The sequence below is a fragment of the Rhipicephalus sanguineus genome, chromosome 3, assembly GCF_013339695.2.
Source record: "Rhipicephalus sanguineus isolate Rsan-2018 chromosome 3, BIME_Rsan_1.4, whole genome shotgun sequence".
Taxonomy (NCBI): domain Eukaryota; kingdom Metazoa; phylum Arthropoda; class Arachnida; order Ixodida; family Ixodidae; genus Rhipicephalus; species Rhipicephalus sanguineus.
The window spans coordinates 22,946,259-22,969,095 of NC_051178.1; the positions used below are offsets into that span (position 1 = coordinate 22,946,259).

At 52.3% G+C, this 22,837-nt stretch overlaps 1 long non-coding RNA gene across 1 annotated transcript; it reads right to left on the reverse strand.

The window, feature by feature from the left end:
- Positions 1-16,213: 16,213 nt before the first annotated feature.
- LOC125757936 (uncharacterized) lies at positions 16,214-17,839 on the reverse strand. The gene is made up of 4 exons (XR_007415574.1): positions 17,766-17,839; positions 17,597-17,703; positions 17,075-17,147; positions 16,214-16,286 (listed from the first exon to the last, which is right to left on the reverse strand). It is a non-coding gene; the product is annotated as an uncharacterized LOC125757936 (long non-coding RNA).
- Between the last annotated feature and the right edge of the window lie 4,998 nt (positions 17,840-22,837).

Here is a 22,837-nt window from a genome sequence, read left to right on the forward strand (position 1 = left end):
TCAACCTTTCATTTCTGAGACCTTCTGGGCATTGCAAGCGCCAAAAGGGTGGCTTCCTTTGGGCCGTTTCTTGACAAAGGTGGTCTATACCATCTCCCCCGACCCCGCGAGACCACGACCTGCAGTTAAATATAAAGCGAGCGCAAGCACAGCGCACATAGGGCACATACACGTTCACATGAGCACCGCTACGAGCACAGCGATTCTTGAGTTGAGAAAAAGGTGAAGAGTGGGGGTAAGTGAAGCAGATACTGTCACTCAGGCGAGGACACCACATCCTCAACACTTGGGGGAAATGGTGTAAAAAGTATAGGAGAGGTTAGAGTGGAGTAGGAGGCTTGGAGGACATAAACTCAACACTGGGAGCAGAAAAACACACCGCGCGCACTGCTGTTCAGCACAGCGCGAGGAGCGAAATCGCGCACTAGCGTCTTGGAGGGGGCACGCGTAGCGTCAGTAGAGAACCAGATAGAAAAAAAAAATTACACCATCTCCCGCTAAAGGGGCCCATGAGGCGATGCGAAGCCGGAGCACTTGCACGATCGCGTTCCGTTGCCGTTCACTGGGCCTGCTACCGACCTCGGGCATGCTATCGACCTCGCGTCGTGGAACGCGAAGAGGAACACTACGCGCGTCGTGTCTTCCCTCTAGCCTGGGCGTTAATTTTCACAGGGCGAGCGGGGAACGCGGTCGACAGGCGCGCGAGAGCGGGGCAGCGTAGGAGAGGAGAGAGAGGGGGAGGGGACGCGCATGCGCTGGCGCTCATCGCATCGTTCCGCAGGAGAGGATTACGGCATGTCGAGCCCGCATTTCAGTGGAGTCAACCGAAGCAAGCGCTGGACTGAACGCGCGCAGCGCTCTACCTTCTTGAAGGAGGGGAGACTAGAGGAGCAGAGTAGCGCATGCGCCGCGGAGCACAAGGGAGAAGGAGAAGCGCAAGCTGGTGCTGGGAGAGAAGTGCAGAGAGTACCGCGCAGCTGTTGGAGAGAGGGAAGGAGAAGTGTTGCGCATGGGTAGTGTCAACGCACTTTGGAACGCTGAAAACGTGATCGTGTGATATGTGATTCATAAGGCAATTATAGGAGAGAGCAAAATATATAATTTTCTTCAGATGCACTGTCGGGCTAGTTGTGATTCGCTTTATGATGTTTTACTTTGTAGAACTTTTGACTCCTGCATGTTTTCTTTCAGGAATACGTAAATGAGCTGAAGAAGAAAGGACACACTATCAAAATCCAGCAGATAATGCCAAATGTTATCAGCGGCATTGTGAAGCAAGGCGGCCGCCTTTACGCCAACACTGACACCCGGAAAGGCAGCACCGTCGACGGCGAATGATGCATACATCGTGCCTTGGAATACGAGGCCAGGTCCCATGACAATAAACACCTACGCAAACTTTTGTGCCTGTTCGAGATATGATGCGACTTGCAGAAGTGCAGCGGTAGTGCAAAGTGCAGTTATAGGCACGCGTGTTCTTATTCGGTGTTTTTCAGCGAACTTGTATATGACTCAGACTCCGGGATTTATCATGTGCGTTGACAGCGTTAGTCAAGCCGATAGCAGTGCATTCTGACAGTACACTCTTATAAAAGCAGTGTTTTTTGCTAACTTTGAGCTAGTATGCCTAATAATCGTCATCCGCCTCGCGTACATTCCTTGCGTTATCACCGCGGTCCCGGCACTTTCCGGTCACGAACGGCGCTCGCGTTATCAGTGTGACACAGCATTCTTGATAAGAAAGTGACGAGAACCAGGTTTCCAAGAAAGCAAACGCGAGCAAGCCAGATGAAGGTTATTGTTGCGTGGCAGAAATACTCCCCAAATAACAATAATATCTGGTGTTTAACGTCCCAAAAGCACGATATGATTATGAAAGACGCCGTATTAGAGGGCTAAGGAAATTTCGACCACCTGCGGTTCTTTAACATGCACCTAAATCTAAATACACGGGCCTCATTTTTGCCTCCATCGCAAATGCAGCCGCCGCGGCCGGGATTCGATCCAGCCACCTTCGGGTCAGTCGTCGAGCGCCATAACCACTACACCACAGTGGCGGGCCTCCCCAAGTACTCGATTATTTCTTAGAGTGTATGTAGAACTGCAGGTTGTAACTGCCAAGTAATGTAATTGATGGGGTTTAGCGTCCCAAAACCACAATATGATTGTGAGAGACGCTTTAGTGGAGGGCTCCGGAAATTTTGACCACCTGGGGTTATTTAACGTGCACTTAAATCTAAGTACACGGGCCTCGAGCATTTTCGCCTCCATCGAAAATGCAGCCGCCGCGGCCGGGATTCGATCCCGCGACTTTCAGGTCAGCAGTCGAGCGCCATAACCACTAGACCACCGTGGCGTGTCAACTGCCAAGTAAGTTACCACTATGACACTTACTACTTACAGCCACTACCTGAATATTGCGGTCACTAACCACAGTAAACATGGTGCGACGAAGCGCTCGCCATGTTTTTTGGTGGCCAAACCGTGACCATGGATAGATGAATGCTATGAGCGTGCCCTTTATAGCCGGGCCGTGACTTGTGCGCCACCAGGCTCGACCAACATAAAAATAAAAAAAAACTTTTTGGAGCCTTAGCTACACTGGCCGACCTCGAGCAGCTTCGCGTGCGCGTCCGAGAGCCGTGCTGCGCATGCGCGAGGAGAAGCCGTGGCAGACATACTGGCGCCGGCGTTGGGTGGGGCGTTGGGACAGGGCACGAGACGCTGCCATAGAGATGCTGCCGTCTCTATGGCCCCAACGCCGGCGCTGCACCGTGCGTTGGAGCAGTAGAGACGGCATCATGTTACTACACTGACCACCGAGCCGTCTTTGAGGCAATAGAGAAATGGCGTCGAGCAAGAAATAAGTATACCTGTGTCACATAATGCTTACATCATGAGTGTGTCATTGAAGCAGCAGTAAACATGATAATCAAGCTGATCCTAGACAACCAGGAGAGTTAAGAATATTCAGCTGAACCTTAGCTCACGCTACGTATATCCTGGCATAAGCGAGCTAAGCCACTACAATATTTAAAGTAGCCCTAATGTCATACCTGCTTCGATGAAATCGGTCTTACCATAGAAAAAAAAACTCATTCACAGCCCAGCTCCCTGACCTTGAGAGCAGAACAAACTTATTTTTTCCACTATTAATTGTGTCCTTTCTTTCTACTTTTCTGCCACCGATACTTCAAGCGTCTCTTATTTCTACCGCGGACGTGTTCAGTTTTCCATTGCACCAAATTTCAAGGCTTTACGTAGCCTCGTGCCCAAGCATTCACCTGCGTGGATATATCCAAACTCAACCAGAACCTGCTCCGTCGTTTTCTTCGCTTCACCACAGCATGTACATTTTTTTTCTTCTTTAGTGAGTCTTGCTTAATAACTACGCGTTATAAGGCAATCCGACCTCGCTTAAAACAGTAAAATGCTTCCCCTTCAATTATCAAAAATGCCGCCCTCCTCATTTCGTTCTTGCCCTTTCAGTAATTAATCAGAGGCATAGGTTGTCCGTCGCGTCTATCCAGCAAATCCTCTCCGCTGTGAGTCAACGCTCTTGCTATAGAAATACCGTAGCACCTTCTCTGCCCATCTACTCTCCTTCATTTTTCTTAGCCTCTCTTCGAACCTCCTTTGCTCTGAGCTTCCGTCACATCAAAACTCGTCCATCCTATATCGCCCTTTATATCCTTAATTGTCGTCTTCTCGTTAGCGCCCACAGTCCTTTCATTCACATCATGTCCTGATTGTACCTCGCACATCATGCACGCTTCTGAATGCCAAAGTAAGCCTCAGAACCATAAACGTTTCCGCAGACCTTGAAGAACCCCCTACCTATTGTATCCCCATAACAATCTGTGCCTCATTATCGCAGCATTCCTCTTTCCCTTTGCTGCCGAGGCTTTTTCCTCTACCTCCATGTACCTATCACCCTCATTTACCCATACTTTGAGGTACTTGTATTCGCTTACCCTTGGTATTGTTTGCCCTATATTGACACCGCCTTATCATTGGGATCACTGAATACCATTCATCCACATTTTGTTACACTAAATCTTAATCCTCGTGCTTCACCCTCCATTCCGCATGTATCCGCCAGCCACTGCATGTCACCTCCGCTGTCCGCAAGTAAGATAATGTTGTCAGCATAAAATAAACCTGCAAGATTCAGCTTAGTCATCACCCCGGCCTGTTTCTGTGACAGATTAAAACGAATGTTGCTACCTTCTAGCACTTTTTCCATTCTCACCATGTATACCATGAATAACAGCGGGAAAAAATGACATCCCTGCCTCAGCCCCATGCTAACATCAATGTTCTGTTTGCTACTTTTTCCTTCCTATTCTGCGCAAACTGTATTTTCTCTGTATATCTCCCTCGAACGTTCTATACAGCCGTCGCCTAGGCACCTTCCTTTCGATATATCCCACAATCTTTCCTGATTAATGTTGTCATACGCCCCAGTAATGTCTATAAACGCCGTGGACAAGGGTCTGTTTTCTGCTTTAGATATTTCTCTACTCTGAGTAAGAAAAAACAGGCAATCGTCTGACCGCCTGTCGATTCGAAAACCATTCTGAAGTTCTCCCAAAATATTGTTATGGTCTGCCCACGTTTCTATTTTAACACGAAAGTGTTTTATGCCGGGGTCCACCAAGACTTCAGTGACGTATTTCCGTCGCGGAAATGACGTCGAAAAAATATACATGATCAGATGACAAAGAAAAAAAGGTACCGTCAACGAGCATCGAACCCACGACTGCTCGGTGCGCAACAACAGATACCGGGCACGCTATCCACTGCGCCACGGTCATTTTTTTTGCTTTATTGCCTGTTATTAGACATGTATGTACATCAAACAATAAGGACATGAAAGAAAGACAAAAGTTGTGTCAGTCCTACTGGACAGACACAAGTTTAAAGTTCCTTGAGCGCTGTCAAGGGTTCTACCCTCGACAACCACTCAGGTACAAACTCCTGAGCTTTCTGGAGTTCCACAAACTTGGTCATACACTCACGAAAATACATCCGCGCGGGCCGTGCATCTGGATCGCAATAAAATCCCGCCATACGAGCCCGCCATAAACAGTGAAGGCCGGTTAACATTATTAGGTCTAACAGCAATCCCTGTTCATCATCTATTGGGAGAAACCTGATACCATATGGATTTAACGGGAATTCTTTCTTGATTGTCCTCTGTAATACATCCCAAAAGTACACGCCCTCCCAACAATGTAAGAAAACATGGTCAATAGTTTCTGGCTTATTACAGATAAGACAGTCTGACCCCCAGGGTAAGAAAAAAAAATCACAGCATATCCACGGAGTGAATGATGATGAGTGGGCGAAGCTGCGGAGATTCATCGGTAAACCGTGAATCTTCCGTGAATTCTGCCCAGTACATCATCACCGACGTGAGATCGGGCGCGTTTATACTAAAGGTTCGATGAGTTATGACGACTTGCAGCTCACTTTAATTTTACATGTACGCTGTGGATTTTCATTGTTTAGAAAACCATTGCTTTAGAAAAATTAGGCGTCTTTCGTTAAGCAGCTGGCGTCTTTTCGTTTTGCTTTAGAAACATCTGGCGTTCTTTCGTTCTGCTTTTACAAAACATCTGGCGTCTTTCGTTGGTTTATTTCATCAATCAACGGCGTTTTGAAAAAAATTTTTATTGTTTAATCACGCACAGGAGAAATCTCACCAGGCACTACCTTGGAGGTAAACAATGGCTGCTAATGGGAATGAGAGACAGAAGAAGTCGGCTTTTAGCTAACACTTACACTTCTACTTCTACTAACGTTTCCTACTGGAGAAGAGGTTCTTGATGGAAAAAGGAAAGGAAAATAGAAAGGTGGGGGAGTGACACAGTAACTGCCTCTCAGTCGAGGACACCACAACCGCGTCACTTTAGGGGAAGGGGGGTAAAAGGGAAGGAGGAGAAGATGGTGGGAGGAAAGGGAAGGTCACAACAGGTAGAGGGCTGGGGGCAGAGGAAGCGGGGACATCCGTCGTCGTCGTTGCTGGTCAGGCGCTAAGCACGGCCTAGAGGCGGTCTGTGAGTTGCGCGGCATCAATGTACTCGAGCACCGCGCGTAGGGCACCGCGAACACGGTCCATGGCTCCGGCCGGGTGCAGCACATCGTTCATGGTCGCGCAGGGTAACCCTTGCCTCCTGAAGGCGCGCGCGAGGTGCTCCCGTTGCGGAGCCAGAGCGGTACAGGAGATGAGGAGATGCTGGAGTGTTTCTTCCTCACCGCAGTCGCCGCATAGGGGTGAGGGAGCACCGCGAAGGCGGTGCCGGCGCTCGGCGGGCCAGACAGAGCCGGTCCGCAGTGCCAGCAGAAGGGAGCGCTCCTTTCGGTTTAGCATTCCCTCCGGTAGATAACGCGGGGGGCAGCCGGAGGCTACGCGCGCATCACGGTGGTTGCGAGCGAGCTCTCGCCGGATGTTCTGGCGTGCTGAATCTGCGGAGTCCGCGTACGTTGTCAGCGGAACCGCGGGGTCGTGTGCAGTCCTCGCCAGGTCGTCAGCAGCTTCGTTCCCCGCGATTCCAACGTGTGACGGTATCCATTGAAGAGCCACGTCGCAACCGTGTTCTCGCAGTGCATGCAGTTGAAGGGCTACACGCTGTGCGAGTGGGGGGGCGCGCTCCTCTTTGGCGAGCTGGCGGAGTGCCGACCGCGAGTCCGTGTAGATCGCGGCGCGATCGATGTGCGCCGATTCACGGATGAGGTCAGCAGCGAGGTGAATTCCTACCAGCTCCGCCGTGGTGGAGGAGGCAAGGTAGGCCAGCCGGCATTGGCGCTTCAATGCCAGCTGCGGTGCCGTGCAGGCAGCGGCCGCAGAATGGTCCTGGAGCACGGAGCCGTCAGTGAAAAACTGCACTCTTCCTTCCAGGTCATGTTCCATTCTTGCAGCGGCTGCTTGTGCGATGGCACAGGCGGGTGTGTTCCGCTTGGAGCGGACCCCCGGGAGCTCGAACCCGATGGAGAGAGGCACTCGCCGATGAGGGGGAGGCCACGGGGGAATCTTTGGAGCGCTGTCCGCGACGATGGCGTCGAATGTGCTGAGTAGCAAGCCAACACAGGAGTCGGGCAGTGCGCGCCACTGAGATATGATGGCTGCTCCATCCGGTGCACGGTTGAGGCGTTCCAGGTGGTAGAGCGCGCGCATTTCGCCTGTGAGTGACGCCGGCCAGGCGCGGGTCTCCGCGAGTGTGTCCGCAATGCGCGAATTGCGCGGAAGTCCGTGGCACATTCGGAGCACTCGGCGGTGGTCGGCGTCGATCGCATGCCACTGGATGGGGCGCAGGGGGCACAGGGGCAGCGCGTAGTGCACCTTGGCCATCCCAATGGCCTCGTAAATGGCCATCGCGAAGGAGGCGGGGCATCCGTCGCCTCGCGCGAGTATGCGACGCACACAGCACTCAACACGGCGCATTTCACGGCGTACACGGCCTACCTCGTTGTTCCACTGGAGTCTGTGGTCGATGGTGAGGCCAAGGTAGCGCACGTGTGTTTTCCACGGCAGTGGGACACCGTGCAGTGTGATGGGGGCAGTGGTGCGGCGAGCAGTGGCGCGCGGATGCACAAGGAGTGCCTCAGTTTTCGCAGCCGAGATGCGCAGACCAATGTCGTCCAAGAACCCGGCCACGGCCACGAGAGCACTCTGGAGGCACCGGCGGACGGTATTGGTGTAGCGGGTGGGACCGCGCACATACAGGGCGATGTCGTCCGCGTATATCACCGCGCGCACAGCAAACGTATCACCTTTCGGGAGGCATTCAATGAGAGGTGCGAGGACCAGGTTAAAAAGGAAGGGGCTCAGCACACTCCCCTGAGGCACACCGGTGGTGACAGGGCGTGGAGTACTGGACACCCTCCCCACACGGACAGTCAGTGAGCGTTCGGTGAGGAAGGCCTTGATGTACCGGAGGAGTTTGCCCTGTACTCCTAGCGCACAAACCGCATCGATGATAGCAGCGTGTGGTAGGCAGTCAAAGGCCGACTGCACGTCGAGGAGAAGAAGCAGGGCTGTCTCACCGTCGTGCAGTGCCTGCTCAAGCGTGCCGACGACCGCGGCTATGCAGTCGGCTGTGGCGCGCAGGGCACGAAAGCCGCACTGTTGTGGTGGGAAAGTGGCGCGCGCAGTGGCTATCCGGCGATGAAGCGCCATCCCCTCCATGGTCTTTCCCGGCACTGAGGTAAGAGAGATCGGCCGGTATGACTTCAGGTCTCGCGGCGGTTTACCGCGCTTCAGCACCGGGACAACCATCGCTGTACGCCAGCAATCCGGGAGGGAGCCGCTGCGAAAGACCTCGTTGAAAGCAGCGAGCAGGAGGTGGCGCTGGCTGTCATCGAGGTTCTTCAGCATGTTGTGCGTGATGCCGTCCGGTCCCGGGGCGCTGCGGTGACGTCTGCGGTTCAAAACACGAGCAAGCTCGTGTTCTGTAAAGTCTGCGTCGCACAGGCAGGCAGGCAGGCTCCGAAAGGGCAGCGTCAGACGGCGCAGGAAGCGACATAACTGGACGGCGGCTTCTGAGATTCTCGGCGCTTACGCGCGTAGGATCGGGGGCTGGGGGAACAAAGGCGTCTGCCAGTAGTTCAGATAGTGCGAGCTCGGTGATGCCGCGCGCCACCGCGATCGCAAGGACGGGGCAGCGAGGGGCCCTAGGGTTTAGGAGAGACCTCATGATGGGCCAGCCGCGGTTGCGGCGGCGGGGGTCACTCAGAGACGAGCAGACACCCGTCCAGCTGTTGCGCCTGAGGCGCCGCGTTTGTCGTCTGCACACAGCGTCAATACGGTTTTGTTCCGTCCAGTGTTCTGCACGATCGGTGCGAATGGCACGGCGTTGTGCGCGGCGACGGGCAGCACGAAGGTTCAGAAGCTTAATGTCAGGGCATGGGGAGCCGGCTGGAACTACACAACGCGTAGTGGCCATGCGGGCGCACTCAGCTACGTGCGAGAAGTAGTCACTCGCGGGCTGTCGGGAAGAACACAGCTCACGGAAGACACCCCACCTCACCACATCGTACACTCGCGTCGCCCCGCGACTCGGATGAGTGGGGGAAAGGAGGATGGGGTAGTGATCCGACCCGGCGGTGTCATGGGCTCGTGTCCACGTTTAGGAGCAGCACTGTGACACCAGTGCCAGGTCGATGCAGGAAGGGCGGCTTCCGCGGCGGACGAAAGTTGGCTCGCCGGTGTTTAGGATAACGAGGCCTGCAGTGGCAATCGCGTCCGACAGGCACCGGCCGCGTAGGTCTACCTTCGCGGAGCCCCAGCTGTTGTGGTGCGCGTTGAAGTCTCCACAGACGACACAGTCAGTTGATAGCGCCGCGGCAAGGTGTGGCACGAAAGCAAAGTCACAGCTGACGTTCGGACGGACGTACACACACGCCACCGAGGTATCGACACCACCCATGCGAACCGTCACAGCCACGCACTCCACGTCGTCGTCACAGAACCGCTCGCAAGAGATGCACGCGTGTGCGATGGACGCGCGCACATACAGAGCAGTTCGGGGGGCGCCGGGGGCGTGATCGGCATCCGTGCAAGGCACATCCGAACAGCTGTTCTCCGCGCATACTGCCGGGCAGCTGTAGCCGATGAAGCCACGAAGCGAGAGGTCCTCCGCGCGGGCGCGCGTCTCTTGCAGAGCAAGAATGTCAAAATCGCGCAGAGGCCGGTGCTCCGCTAGCTCAGCATGACGGCGGCGCAGCGAACGGCAATTCCATTGCAGGATGCGCGGCCTGGGGCAGTGGTGTGGACTACTCGCCATGCTGGTTCAGAGCCTGGTGTGTGGCGAGAGCCGCCGCGCACAGCGAGTAGGCTGGGGAGCTGGGTGGGAGGAACTCCAGCGCTGTACGCACTGCTGCCGCTAGCACGGCAATCGCCGACTCGCGCCGATCACTGGTGGAATGATCATTGGGAGCTGTGTGTGTTGCCGATGAGTCACTCCGAGAGTGACCGCCGGCGATGTCAGCGAAGAGCACGCCCTGCCTGACTGGCTGGGAGGCATGCGTCTGCCTGAAGGAGCTCGGGGCTGAGGCCTTCTTGGCGCCCTGTTGTGGATGTGCCTCATGGTGTCCCGGCTCTCTCCTGGCTTGGGTGCGGGCTTCTGCCAGTTGGCGCTCCCTCTGCCAGCGAGGGCAACGTGGTTCTGTGGCGGGGTGTTTGTCGCCGCAGAATATGCACTTCGGTGTTGCGGCCGTGCATTCGGCGGGCTCGTGGGCACCCCCACAGCGGAGGCAGCGCTGGTCGAAAGTGCAAGCCGCTTCTACGTGGCCGTACCGTAGGCAGCCGCCACACTGGACAGGCCGCGGGCGTCGTGGTTTGACGGTACGGCGCTGCTTGTAGAGTGCAACCTCCGGGGGTGGCTTGCTGCCCTCAAAGCGGACGATGATGTTGTGCCCGGAACGAGAGCATGAGGTCACAGGGAGGTTCGATGAGATGTTCTCCCGGATCTCTTCCTCTCCGAGTGCCGTGTCAACACCGAATATGATGCCGCTGCACGTGTTGTTTGCGGCTTGCCTCGCACGCACAGCGATACCGCATATGTCGCTGATGCTGAGTAGCTGGTCAAGTGGAGAGCCGGTGGGCGTGTCTGCGGCGACGACGTTGCGTCGGAAATTGACACGGACGCGAACCACACCGTCTACTGTGGCCAGGAACGAGGAGATGGCCTCCTGTGTGGATGAGCGAAAGTTTGTTCTCCTGTTCTTGGGCCGGTAAAGAACCGTCTCCACAGGGCCGCTGGCGTTGGCCCGGGGTGCGGGGCGGCGAGGCGCAGCAGCATTCTGAGCACTTGCTTTCGTTTTTGGTATTGCAAGGGCACTCTGTGGAGCTGAAACAAGTGGGGCGCACAGAGGGGTGCCAGGGGGGGCACCGGTAGGGGGGAGCAGGGGAAAGGCTGCTGCCTCCGTTTCAGTAGTTAGGGTGCCCAATACACAGCTTGGGCGAGTGAGGGGCTGGTTCCTTTTTGGGGGGGCCTCGCCGCTCGCTTGTGCTTGTGCTGCTTGTTGTGTCAGCTGTTTGCTTCCCTTCTTCGCTGTCGCCGTGACATCAGGGTTGGGGGCAGGAGGGAAAAGGGCTCCCGGGCTGTTTGCGGTGGCCGCGGCCTCTCGAGCTTGTTCAGGTGGGGAGGCAGTTGCTGCGGAGGGGGCAGGTGGGGAACCGGTCGGGCTGCTCTCCGCGGTTGAGACGGCGGGAGGGGAGAATGCCGGGGTGACTTGCGAGCACGAGGAGGGAGAGGGGAACTCGTGACTGGTGTTCCTGTAGCTCTCTTGGCGAGGGAGGGAAGACAGGTTTTCTTCCAGCTCCGTCTCTCCTTGGTTGCATTCCTTGCCATTCTTGGGAAATGGAGGGATGGCGGGGGCTCCTTCAGTGGCGGTGGCAGACGACGTTTGCGGCGAGAAAATGGCGGCGGCCGTCTGCTGTGTTGCCTCGTACTGAGGGGGGACGTCGTTGGAAGCAGGGAGGTTTGTGCCGTTCTCTGCCTTGTCTGTTTTCGCCCGTGGTGTGCGCCGCGGGAAGGCCGAGGTTTTCGTCGCCCTTCGAGTACGCCTGGGAGTGCTCGGGGCATCCCCCTTGCGCAGGAAGCTGGTGGCGTCTCTCAGTTTCCTCGTGCGACATTTTGCTGTGGTGGTGGTGGCTGAGAGGCGAGGTGGGCTGGCCCGTTGTACATCCTCCTGTCGCACGAGGTCTGCTGCCTTCTTCACAAGAAGGTCGTAGGCCCTGGAGTGGCTGGTGCTGCCGCTCAAGGTGTAGCCCGGGGGGAAGCCCGGGGGCAGGTTGTCCTCCATCACAGAGGGTGGAAGGGCACCACAGGACGTGCTGTCATTGGAGGCGGTGCATTAAGTGGGACGGGTTAGGGGCCTACATTGAACTTGAAGCCCTAATGAGGACTGCGCGCTAGGCGCTTGTTCAAGAAAAATAAAATAAAGCACGCACGGGTGGCATGAAAAAGCTATACGAAAGAAGAAACTTGGAGACGGAGCGACCCGGAGACGGAGCAAACTCGACGAGACGAGCGACGGAGACACCGTTTCCTACTGGAACATGCCAATGGCTGCTAATGGGGAATGAGAGACAGAAGAATTCGGCTTTTAGTTAACGCGCACGCTGCGAATTTTTTATTGTTCAACAACGCACAGGAAAAATCTCCCACCGGCACCACCTTGGAGGTCAAAGCGTAAGACTTGTTACGGACTACGACTACTACTACTACTACGACGACGACGACTACGAGGGACGAACGGGTGCCGCCTTAAGGAGCTTCGACCCTAAAACCACGCTCCTCAAGGAATACCTTGACATGCAATGTGCCTGTGTGAAGCTTAAGAAAGAAGGACTTCGTGGAAGGCGCCACTTGCATTCTTTTAACCCTTTTTAGCACATCCTGCCCTTGGCCTCTACTGTGTATGGCCCTGTACAGAGGGACGGGTAAAGTTGCATCACACACATCTTTGTACAGCTTTTTACGTGTCACTGAGAACAGATACTCATTAGAAAATCTAACGGTCACAGACTCTGGAGGCTTCACGAACGCGCCTTTTATATCTACCACTCTCCCGGTCGGCTGGGTGGCGTTGACCTCTGGGAGTGGTAAGGTAAAGTAATTCGTCATTGCTGTGGCCTCCGCGACTAGCACCTGCAACGCGTTACGCGTCCGTCCCATTCGGCGCGTTTTCATTAGAAGTTGAATTTTGTCAATGCCTTAACACACCGCGAGGTGGCAACCTTTGACCAAGGGGGCGATCGGAGATCTCTGTTCTGCGCCGTTCGTTCGCGTTCGTTCTGATGATCGCACGCGATTGGCTGAAGCCGGACAACTCACGCCACTCTAAGGGGCGTGACCATTTCTTTTTTTTCCTTGATGTTTTCTTTTTTGGTGACGTCATGCCGCGTCATAACGAGCATGTCGTCTGCTAAAAGTGAACGGAGAGCGAGGCCGTTCGCTCGCGTTCTCTCGAGCGAACAACGGCGTCGCACGGCATGTATTTGGAGTGATGCGGCGGTTGCGGCTGCCGCAACAGCTGATTTTGAGAAAATGGCGCTTGCAACGGTGATTCCCTGCTACGTTGGCGTTTCTCGAAGCAGATGCAGAATGGTAGGAGGTGCGAAATGCGTCTGAAGAGATGAGCGAGTGTGAATTCCAGCGTCGCTTTCGTTTCTCGAAACGTGCTGTACGTTGGTTGTGCGACGAACTCGACCCCGTCATCGGGTGCCAACGAACCAGTGGGATTTAAAGAGAGCGGAAGGTGTTGTGCGCGCTGAGATTTTTTTTGCAATCGGATGCTTCCAGCGAGCTGTCGGCAGCGAGGAATTCATCGGCCTGTCGCAGTCGTCCGTCAGGAACATCGTTCGCGGGCAAAAACGGTGGGTGGCCTTTTCCGGAGACCACAGACGCGAAGAGCGAACAAAGGCGGCGTTCGCGCGGCTCGGGCGGATTCCCGTTGTGGTCGGGTGCGTGGATGGTACGCTCATCGCAATCCAGAAGCCCCATGGCCTGAGCTTCGAGGACGCCACGCATTACATGTCGCGGAAGGGATTCTACGCATTCAGCATTATGATCGTGAGTATTATTCATGCATTATATGCGTAGCTAATTGTTTCATTTATATTGCTTAAAATTTCCGCTTTACTGAGGCTGTTGCAATTGAGTATAGTGGGAGTGGTATTTTCGATCTATCTAGAACGGGAATTGGTTCGTTTCAGGGCACTTCGCTTAGGAAAGGCGATGAAATCATGCGACGCGGGGTACACTTTGGTTCAGCGGCCTGCACAGTGCATAATATTACCGTTGCTCGTTCGCCATGTGTACCCGAAGCTTGATTCTCGATTTGTATTTGTTGAGGTTAGCGCTCCCAGAATGTGCCGTAGTATGTCCTTATTGTTCATTGTCGTGATGGACGTTACATGGATCAATACACGTACATTAAATATGCATTGTTTCATAACCCGTTTTTCAGTCGCAAGTTTTTCATGTTGTAGATATTTATGATACATTGCCTTAAACATACAGCAGTAATTTGGTTAAAAGGCTTTGGTGGCTGGAAGATGGGTTGTTCCAAGCAGTAAACATGCAGACTACCCTTTGACACTGCATTGTCCGCGTGTTAGAACTTATGGTACAAGTCCTACCCTGTCGATGATTTGTTCAGTTTTAACTGTGTTTTAACAGTAACAGTGCAGACAGATGTAGTTACATTAACATAATAGCCAACATTGTACCCAAGGTATTTTATGGGTACAATTTTGACTGAATTGAATTCTGCAGACATGTGATGCCGACCTCTGGATTCTGGATGTCAGTCCATGTTTCCTGGGGTCATGTCATGACTCATGGGTATGGCGGGGGAGCCCTCTCCGTCAGCACCTGGAAGCAAAACTGCGGCTTGCTTGGTAAGTGCTGTCAATGCTTGCCACATTCAAGACGTTATCACTACAGCTGTCATGCCGCCCTCGTGCAGGAGACTCCAGCTATCCATTAGAACCGTGCCTCCTGACACCAGTGCCCGGACGACCAGCTCCTGGCACCCCTGAGAACAACTACAAGGCCCGCACCGCCATGAGCACTGTTGTGGAGAGGTGCATCGGGGTCCCAAAGAGCAGGTTCCAAAGCTTACAGTGTTATCGGACCCTGCTCTACAATCCCGATCGAGCAGCCACCATCATTGCTGCTTGTGCAGCTCTGTACGATATTGCGTTGGCGGCACATGAGCCTGTTCTCGAAGGGCACGATGACGACACCGACGATGCTGAGCTGCTGCCAGCAGCAGCTGACCTACCACCACCACCACAACAGGAGCCAGCAGCAGCGCAACCGCGTAGTGAACCTGTTTCTAGGACCACAGGGCCTGCATGCCGAGCACCTGCGCAGAGTACGCCGCCGCCTGCAACGACCTCGGCAGCATTGTGTGGTGCGTGTTTGTCTTTGTTCATTGTGTTTGTCACTGGCATGAACAAAAGGCTGTTTTTTTTACTACACATCAAATGTTTGCTACACATATCAATGAAATAGGGTTCTCCTATCAATGAATAACCCCCTTGCATAGGTCGGCAAAAATGTAGAGCTCACCCGACTCACTCATGAAATATATTTTGCCCTTGGGGCTCACTCGAACTCAGACTTACCAAAATTTTTCTCAAGCGGATTCACTTGGACTCAGGCTCACTAAAAGTTTTTCAACCGGACTCGAACTCACCAATGTATTACACACCTGGACTCACAGCTCGATCTCAATCTGAGTGAGTCGACTCATGAGTGAGTTTGCCGACCTAGGCCCCCTTGCCACACAACGCCATGCTGATGAAATACTTCGACCAGGTTGTAAAATATGGCGCTTCACACTAAGCACAAGTGAGAGCTCAACTGTGAATGGCACATTGTGCCATTCACAGCCAAAGTGGTAACCTGAAAAAGCTGTCTGAATCAGGACAGCAACATGCGGTAGCTTTAGTGCAACAAGAATCGTGCTCGTAAATGAAGTGAACAACATAGGTGGTGTCAGAATTGAACTTTTATTACAAGTATCACGAGCAGTGCACATAAAAAGCAAAATAAATAAATATCCCTTAAATTTAATGCCAAGGAAAAGAATATAAAAGTACCTTCCTTTTATAATATACAAATGGAGTTATTACAAAGTGCCTGCTGCTCCTCTGCAGCAACACACGCGTCTCGCAGCACGAAAGTCATTGTATTACATGAAAACAAGGCACAGTCGAACCGGTATTAATCGAACTCGCTAAAAAAATGCAAGTTGTTGGCTTCTGATATGTCTTCCTCTATTACTGATTTCTGTTTGTACCCAATCCTGTTGTCTAAACACTTCTAAGCAACAGAACACGTATTAGTAAACTATTTTTTGGTCTTGCAATATTTCAAAATTGTTGTGCAACCTAGACCATTCACAAACGCTTTTTTTTTTCTAGGATGTGTAAATATCGATAGAAAATGTACAGTGTGCCACAATATTCTACACGTATACACTATAAACATAAAGATACACTACAGTGCACTATGTGCATATACTACAAAATAAATCTGCATATATGTACAACTAGTCTTTACAAATCACTGTGCAGGTGGCTTCCGCTGCAATGATGGCCCGGGCGAGGGTACCAACGCCTTGCAGTTCGTGGACCACATCACCGACAAGTTGAACCTGGCGCAGCTTTCCAATGATGCCTGGCCCCGCCGCCTGGTGTTTGCGGCTAGTAACTCCAGCGCCTTGGCCTGCCGGTTGCCCACATCTCGCAGCTGCGGCATGAGCTGGAAACCAAGAAATGTGTTGCCATTATCATCTATAAATTTCCTGCTACCGACTCTTCGCTGGAAGCTTATGTTCGTGAAGAGTTTCAGTGTGTGCAACAATTTCCTCTCTGCTGAAAATCCACTGACCCAACGGCATCCATGAATGGTGCTTGGTTCACCGCACAACCAACGCACTTCGTTTGGACAGACCAAAGCGGTGCCGAAATTCATTTTCGCTCATCTCATCAAATGCATCTCACACCTCTAACCACCTCTGCATGAGAAGCAACCAAACAGCCCTTTTCAGGGCTGCACAATCGTTTGCCCGGCTTTACGCAATGACTGACACAATCTCCTTACGAAACCCTAGCTGCTGCAGTATGCAAAACATACAGCAAGCAGGTGTAACACAGGTGCAAACATGTGCATTTGTGTATGATGGCTATGTGAAGAAGTTATATAACGAGCTTGCTTTTTGAACAGTATATTTAGCAATAGCACATTTTCAGTTGCACTTTTGAAACAATTGACAAAATAGGGAAACATTTCAAGATGTTGAACATTTTTGCAATGCAACTTTTTTGCTACATTTCACCATAAATGCAAGGCAGGACAGCTGTTTATTCCATCTGACAGTTATGCATACAACTAGCTCCTGCAACCGTTTGCCAAATTTTTTCTGCGCAGCTTTCTGTCTTTATGCCCACAGATGTCATCTCTTCACAAATATATGCCTGCACGCATGAGCATCACCTGTGAGCATGTAACACCATCTACAGTTAATCAAAAACATCAGTGAAACTTACGTGTTGGGGCACGGGGAAGATCCTGGGCCACATCCTCTTCAGCCACACCAGCAGCAGCTGGAGCAGGGCTCACCTGTTATAGTAAGAAGTTTCTTGATTGACACACTGAGTGCAATAAGAAGTATGGAGTGGAAGTGGACAATAGCAATGTTTTTTTAGAATGTTTCAACAGCGGCATGCTATGACACACAGACTTCGGAGAGAGGGGTGGAGGGAGGAAGCCTACTGGCTACGCACCTCACTCGACTCGAGGGTCTGAGAAATGGGTTGGAACACGTAGGGTGCTCTAATGACCTTTGAAATATAGTTCGCGGCTGTTCTTTCGTCATCACCGCAAATGTGGCTGTTTTGCTTTCTGTTCTGAGCGGCACAACGTGTTAGCACCTCAGCCAACGCGGCGGCCGGGTGATTCACTCGATATTGTTTGAAAAAGTAAAACTGACAGCGCGTAATGGCTCGAAGCAAATGAGCACACTAATTCGCAGCATACAAGTAACAATGATATTGTAAGCCAGTGCTTACCGATTCAGATCACCCGAACTCTGGGCCTCGCTTACTGTCGACCCGCGCGGTCCCTGTCAAGCACGACGCGGCCGCGGTAACCCGTAATCTGGCCGCCTCCGGTGCCGCTGTAAAGCACAAGCGGGACGTGTAAGATGACCGACCACAATACAATAGTGCTCGCACTCACCTCTGCTGCTCTCGGAGTTTGGCAAGGCTGTGGTGTTACGCGCAGGGACTTCGTTCAAAAGCGCTACCAGCTCCTGCCACATGTCGTCCCGGTCCTCCTTCGTGAACGACGGCTCCAGCGGGCACGACAGCGTCGCGATCTGTGGATGCTCTTTCACAAAAGCCAGCAGAAGCTCCTTTTGACGATCAGACACCCGAGAACCAACGCAGACGTCGCGATAGAACGACATTTTGAAACTGCGTCAGCCGCTACCCTCATGGGCTACCATGGCCGCTACTTTTTTTTTTTCGCGTTCGCGACACCATCTAGCGACGACGTCAAAAAAAACTAACATTATTAAATATCATCACTCAAAGCTGTTGCTGTTTGAAGAGTGTTTGAGCTTGAGAAGCAAAAACAATAATTTTCTGTAAAGTAATTATATTTATCAAAAGGCGAGAAATGCTTCACGGTCCCCGTGCCGACGTCACATGATGCGCGTCTACTTCCGGAAAGCTCTCCGCTTCACGATTGGCTGTTCTCTTCCTCTCGGCGGTTCTAGGCGGGAGAGCTGCGCCTCCTCTCGCTTTTGTGACGTAGGCACCGCAGAACGAACGCGAACGAACAAAGATCTCCGATCGCCCCCCAAGCGTCGTAAAAGCGTCGTTCTCGCTCAGCATCACGCTAATACAAACCAAAAATAGCTCTGCGACGCGCGCCTGCCTCACCTGGCTGTAACACCGCGTTCCATGCTCGCCCCAGAAAAATCGCGGCCGGGCTACCGGGGATGCACGGCGCGCTTTGCGTTTCCCTCTAGTCCGGCTGTGGTATTCAATCGCATGTTAACATGCCGCGGGATGGCGACCAAGTTCTGCATCCAATATGCGACGCTCTTCTGGCTATCACACCTCGTTCTCTGATTACGCTTTCACCGTTAACTACTACAGCTACCACAAGGGTTTGTTTAATCATTTAACATGGACGTTAGTCGTCGGCATGGAGATGTACCACCAATCATCAAAGGGGGTGCATACACGTTAAACGGCGCCATTAGCTGCCAGACATCAATATACATTGTATAAACTCTCTTATATCAATGTACAGTAAGCATTCAGTTGCTTCTGTAAGGGCTCGCTTTACTTTCGTGTTATTCCGATTCCTATGACGGAGGGATCGACGATGTTTTTTTTTGTTTTTACTGCCTGCATCGTCAATCTGTATAGCACCGATGTAATGGTTAGCGGTCTATGCGAGCGAACGTTATCTTTTCCTACCTTGCTTTGATAGATTAAGGCAACATGTGTCACTTTTTCACCAACTGTCCGGTATTTGCCTGTCCTTTAAGCATTTTGCTACGGCTTTTAACAGTGCTTCTTTAGTGTTATATCCTGTTAAAGAGAAGGAGCGTGCAAACATGGGCACAAGAGAGAACTGAAGAGAACACAAACGCCGGCATTTGTCGTGTCTTGATTTCTCTCTTGTGTCCGTGTTTCCACGCTCTGTCTCTTCAACATGAATACTTACCATCTAGCGCAGCTATGTGTTATTTTAAGTGATATGTCCTAGTTCGTTAATAGGGCTGACTGGAACCCGAATCAATGAGCTTTAGATATTTTTCGTTCAACCTTCTTCCAGTTGAAATTCTCAAGTTCTAGCTCTTCCGCGGTCGTGCTCGCCTTCCTACTTTTACTTCCCGGAGAAATCGCCTGCACGATCTTTTTAAACGAATCGGCTGTTACTTTTCGGATGTAACCTAGCGCTTCGTACCCTTCCAATTGATTTCCTCCTTCATGTACAATATATTGTTATATTGTGGCAAATTTCCTACCTAGCGCTTTAATGCGCTCCAAAATACTCAGGCGCGGCCTTCTTTTTCTGGTCAATCTGTTACTCAGCGTTCATATTTGTCGTGTCGGCGGATGATGATGATTGAAAACATTTATTGAAAACAAAAGAGAGGTGCAGCCCTTAAGGGGCTCCGCAATGGGTGGAGTCCTTATTCCGGGACCCCATTGGTATCAGCCGCTAGCTTAGCCCTTCGGACCAAGGCCTTTTGGGCCTGAAGATCCGAGCAACTGAGCAGGGCCGCCTCCCACTCCTCTCGGGTTGGGTTAGGGTTGGGGGGAAGAGCTGAGTTGAGCTGGCAAGCCCAAACCATGTGGTAGGTGTCAGCCACCTCCCCACAGTATTTGCACTTGCCAGTGAAGGAAGAATCGAAGTGTTTCAAGATTGCCGGGCACAATAAAGTGTTAGCGAAAAGTCGTAGCAAGATGCGTTCATTAGCCTTGCCCAGCCCCTTTGCAGGAGGTGGATATTGACGATGCCTATCTCTGTAATAGGTCGTGATGTCTTTGAATGTAAGAAGATAGCCGCCTTCGGGTTTCAGGTACTCAGGATCTAAGTGGGACGCCCGGTGAATGAGTGCTCGGGCCGCCGTGTTCGCGGCTTCATTCCCCATTAGGCCCTGGTGGCCTGGAGTCCAGACTAGGCAATGGGGGGGTAGGATAGATTCCCCGGCTGCTATAGTTCTGCAATATTCTTTCCGCTAGTGGTGTGACCCAACCAGCCTGATAATTTCGACATGCCCCACGCGAGTCAGTTATGATACATTGAGATCGTAGATCAGAGGCAGCTAGGGCAATAGCTACTTCTTCCGCTTGTGTTGTGCCCGGGGCTTTGAAAGTGAGCCCATCTACTTGCTTTTCCTCGTGGATAACCGCTGCCGTATACCAGCCCCCGCGGCACGGACCGGCCACATCTACATAGAAGACTCCGTGTTTGTTGCCATAGTGACGATGCAACGCATCTGCCCTCGCCTGGCGACGACCAATATGGTCTTCCCTATCCATCTTTGTGGGGAGGGGTCGAACTCTGACGGCGCGTCTCCAGAGTTCGGGCACTCGGACCCGTTCCTGCGTGTAAAAGTCATGTTTCAAGTGGAGCCGGTCCAGCAAATGTTGTCCCGATTTTGTCTGTGTTAGACGTGTATATTGGTTCGTGAGGTGTGCTTCCTTGAACTCCTGGAAAGTGTTCACCACTCCCAAAGCGAGAAGTCTCGCGTTAGAAGTTGCGACAGGGAGGTCAAGGGCCCTCTTCATCACTTTGCGGAGGATTACCTCGACTTTGTCTTCATCATGCTTCCGCAGATAGAGATAGGGGACCGAATATAAAATTCGGCTGATTACGAAGACATGAGCTAGCCGCACAGCGTCCTTGCTTCGTAATCCCCCTTTCTTGTTGGAGACGCGGCGGACCATTCGGCCCACCTGGTCCCCAACCTTGCGGAGCTTTTCTAGTGTTGTGTCGACTCTTCTTTGATTGTGAATAAAGAGTCCGAGAATTCGGATCTCCTTGGCTTCGCGAATGGGGCCATTAGCCAAAGAGAGACGCAGTTTTGTGGTGTCCTTAGGCGATGGTCTAAGATGCACAAATTCTGATTTGTTTGGTGCACATTGGAGTCCGCAGCGCTCTGCGTAGCGATCCACTACGTGAGCGGCTGCTTGCAGGCTTTCCTCCATATGTCCGATGTTTCCCTCTGTGGCCCAGATGGTGATATCGTCGGCGTACAGCGCGTGCTGCACGCCTCCAATACCCTTTAGCTGGGCCGGGAGATGTACCATCGCAAGGTTAAAGAGTAGAGGGGAAAGCACAGCGCCTTGTGGCGTCCCCCTGGTACCCAATGCGTAAGGTCCATATTCATTGTCTTGGATTCTGACGAGCGCGGCTCTATCTGTCAAGAAATCCTTTATATAATTGAATGTGTTTGTGCCGCAGTGTGTCTCACTAAGATGTGTTAATATAGTGCTGTGTTTAATGTTGTCGAAGGCGCCCTTTAGATCTAAGGCCAGGACGACCTTGTCATTGTGAGGGTGCTCCGTTGGTTGTAATATGTCATGACTGAGTTGTAATAATATGTCTTGTGCGGACTTGTGTGGACGGAAGCCGAACATGGTGTCTGCAAAAGTGTTACGATTTGCCAAATAATCGGAGAGCCTATCTCGCACCATCGCCTCCATTAGTTTGCCCACACACGATGTGAGCGAGATAGGTCTCAGGTTGTCTGTATTAATTTCCTTCCCTGCTTTTCGAATGAAAGTGACAAGTGATGTTTTCCAATCTAGCGGTACAGGGGTCTCCCCTTTCCATATAGCATTAATGTAGTTAAGAAGGGCCTCATACTCGCGATCAGGAAGGCTGGCCAGCAGTTCCACTGTGACCTTGTCCCGACCGGGGGCAGTGCGTCTCTTCATTTTGGCTAAGGCCGCTTTGAGGTCGTAGAGGTGGAACGGCTTATCCATCTCTTCATTATCTCTGCCTGCATAGAGATATTCCTGACCTCGAGGGTCCTGTTTGGTGTAGAGATACTTGTCCCTTAAGGTCTCTGCCAGCTGTGTTATTGTGCCCTGGAAATTGTGTAAAGCGCGTTGTAAGTGTTTCTGGGTTTCTCCTCGCGATTGAGCGGGGTCGATCAAGCTGCGGAAGAGCTTCCATGTATTTTTAACCGACATCTGTCGGGCTGCCGTGTTACATCGATCTATCCAGTTGGAATCAGCTAACTGAGAGGCATACTCGGCAGCCTGTTGGGTAAGATCTGTTATACGTCTTTTCAGCGTTCTGTTGTGCTTTTGTCGTTTCCATCTTTTCGTGAGACTGCGGCGAGCTTCCCAGAGATGGAGTAAATGATCATCCACCGCTGGGAAGTCCTCCGTCGTCTGTATGCATTTCTCATGTCTCTTGAGTGTTGTCATGAGATTTTGAGCCCACGAACTGTATCCATTGTCGATAAGACTGGTCTGTGGCAGCGGCTTACGGAAACTAGTCCAGTCTGGCAGTCTGGCGCGAGTTGACGGCCTTTTTAGGGGCCGCGTATGAATCAGGGTCTTAAGGATGCAGTGATCGCTTCCTAGCGTGTCTTCGGTGTTGTACCACTCAATGTGTTGTATGTGTTTGGAAAGCGTGAGATCGGGACAAGTGTCCCGAGTCACAGAGTTTCCTAGACGTGTTGGTTGTGCTGGGTCAGTCTGGAGGGTTATGCCTAGCGTGGAGATGAGCTCCGCTAGCTTTCTACCGCGCACTTCCTCCTTCTTGTAACC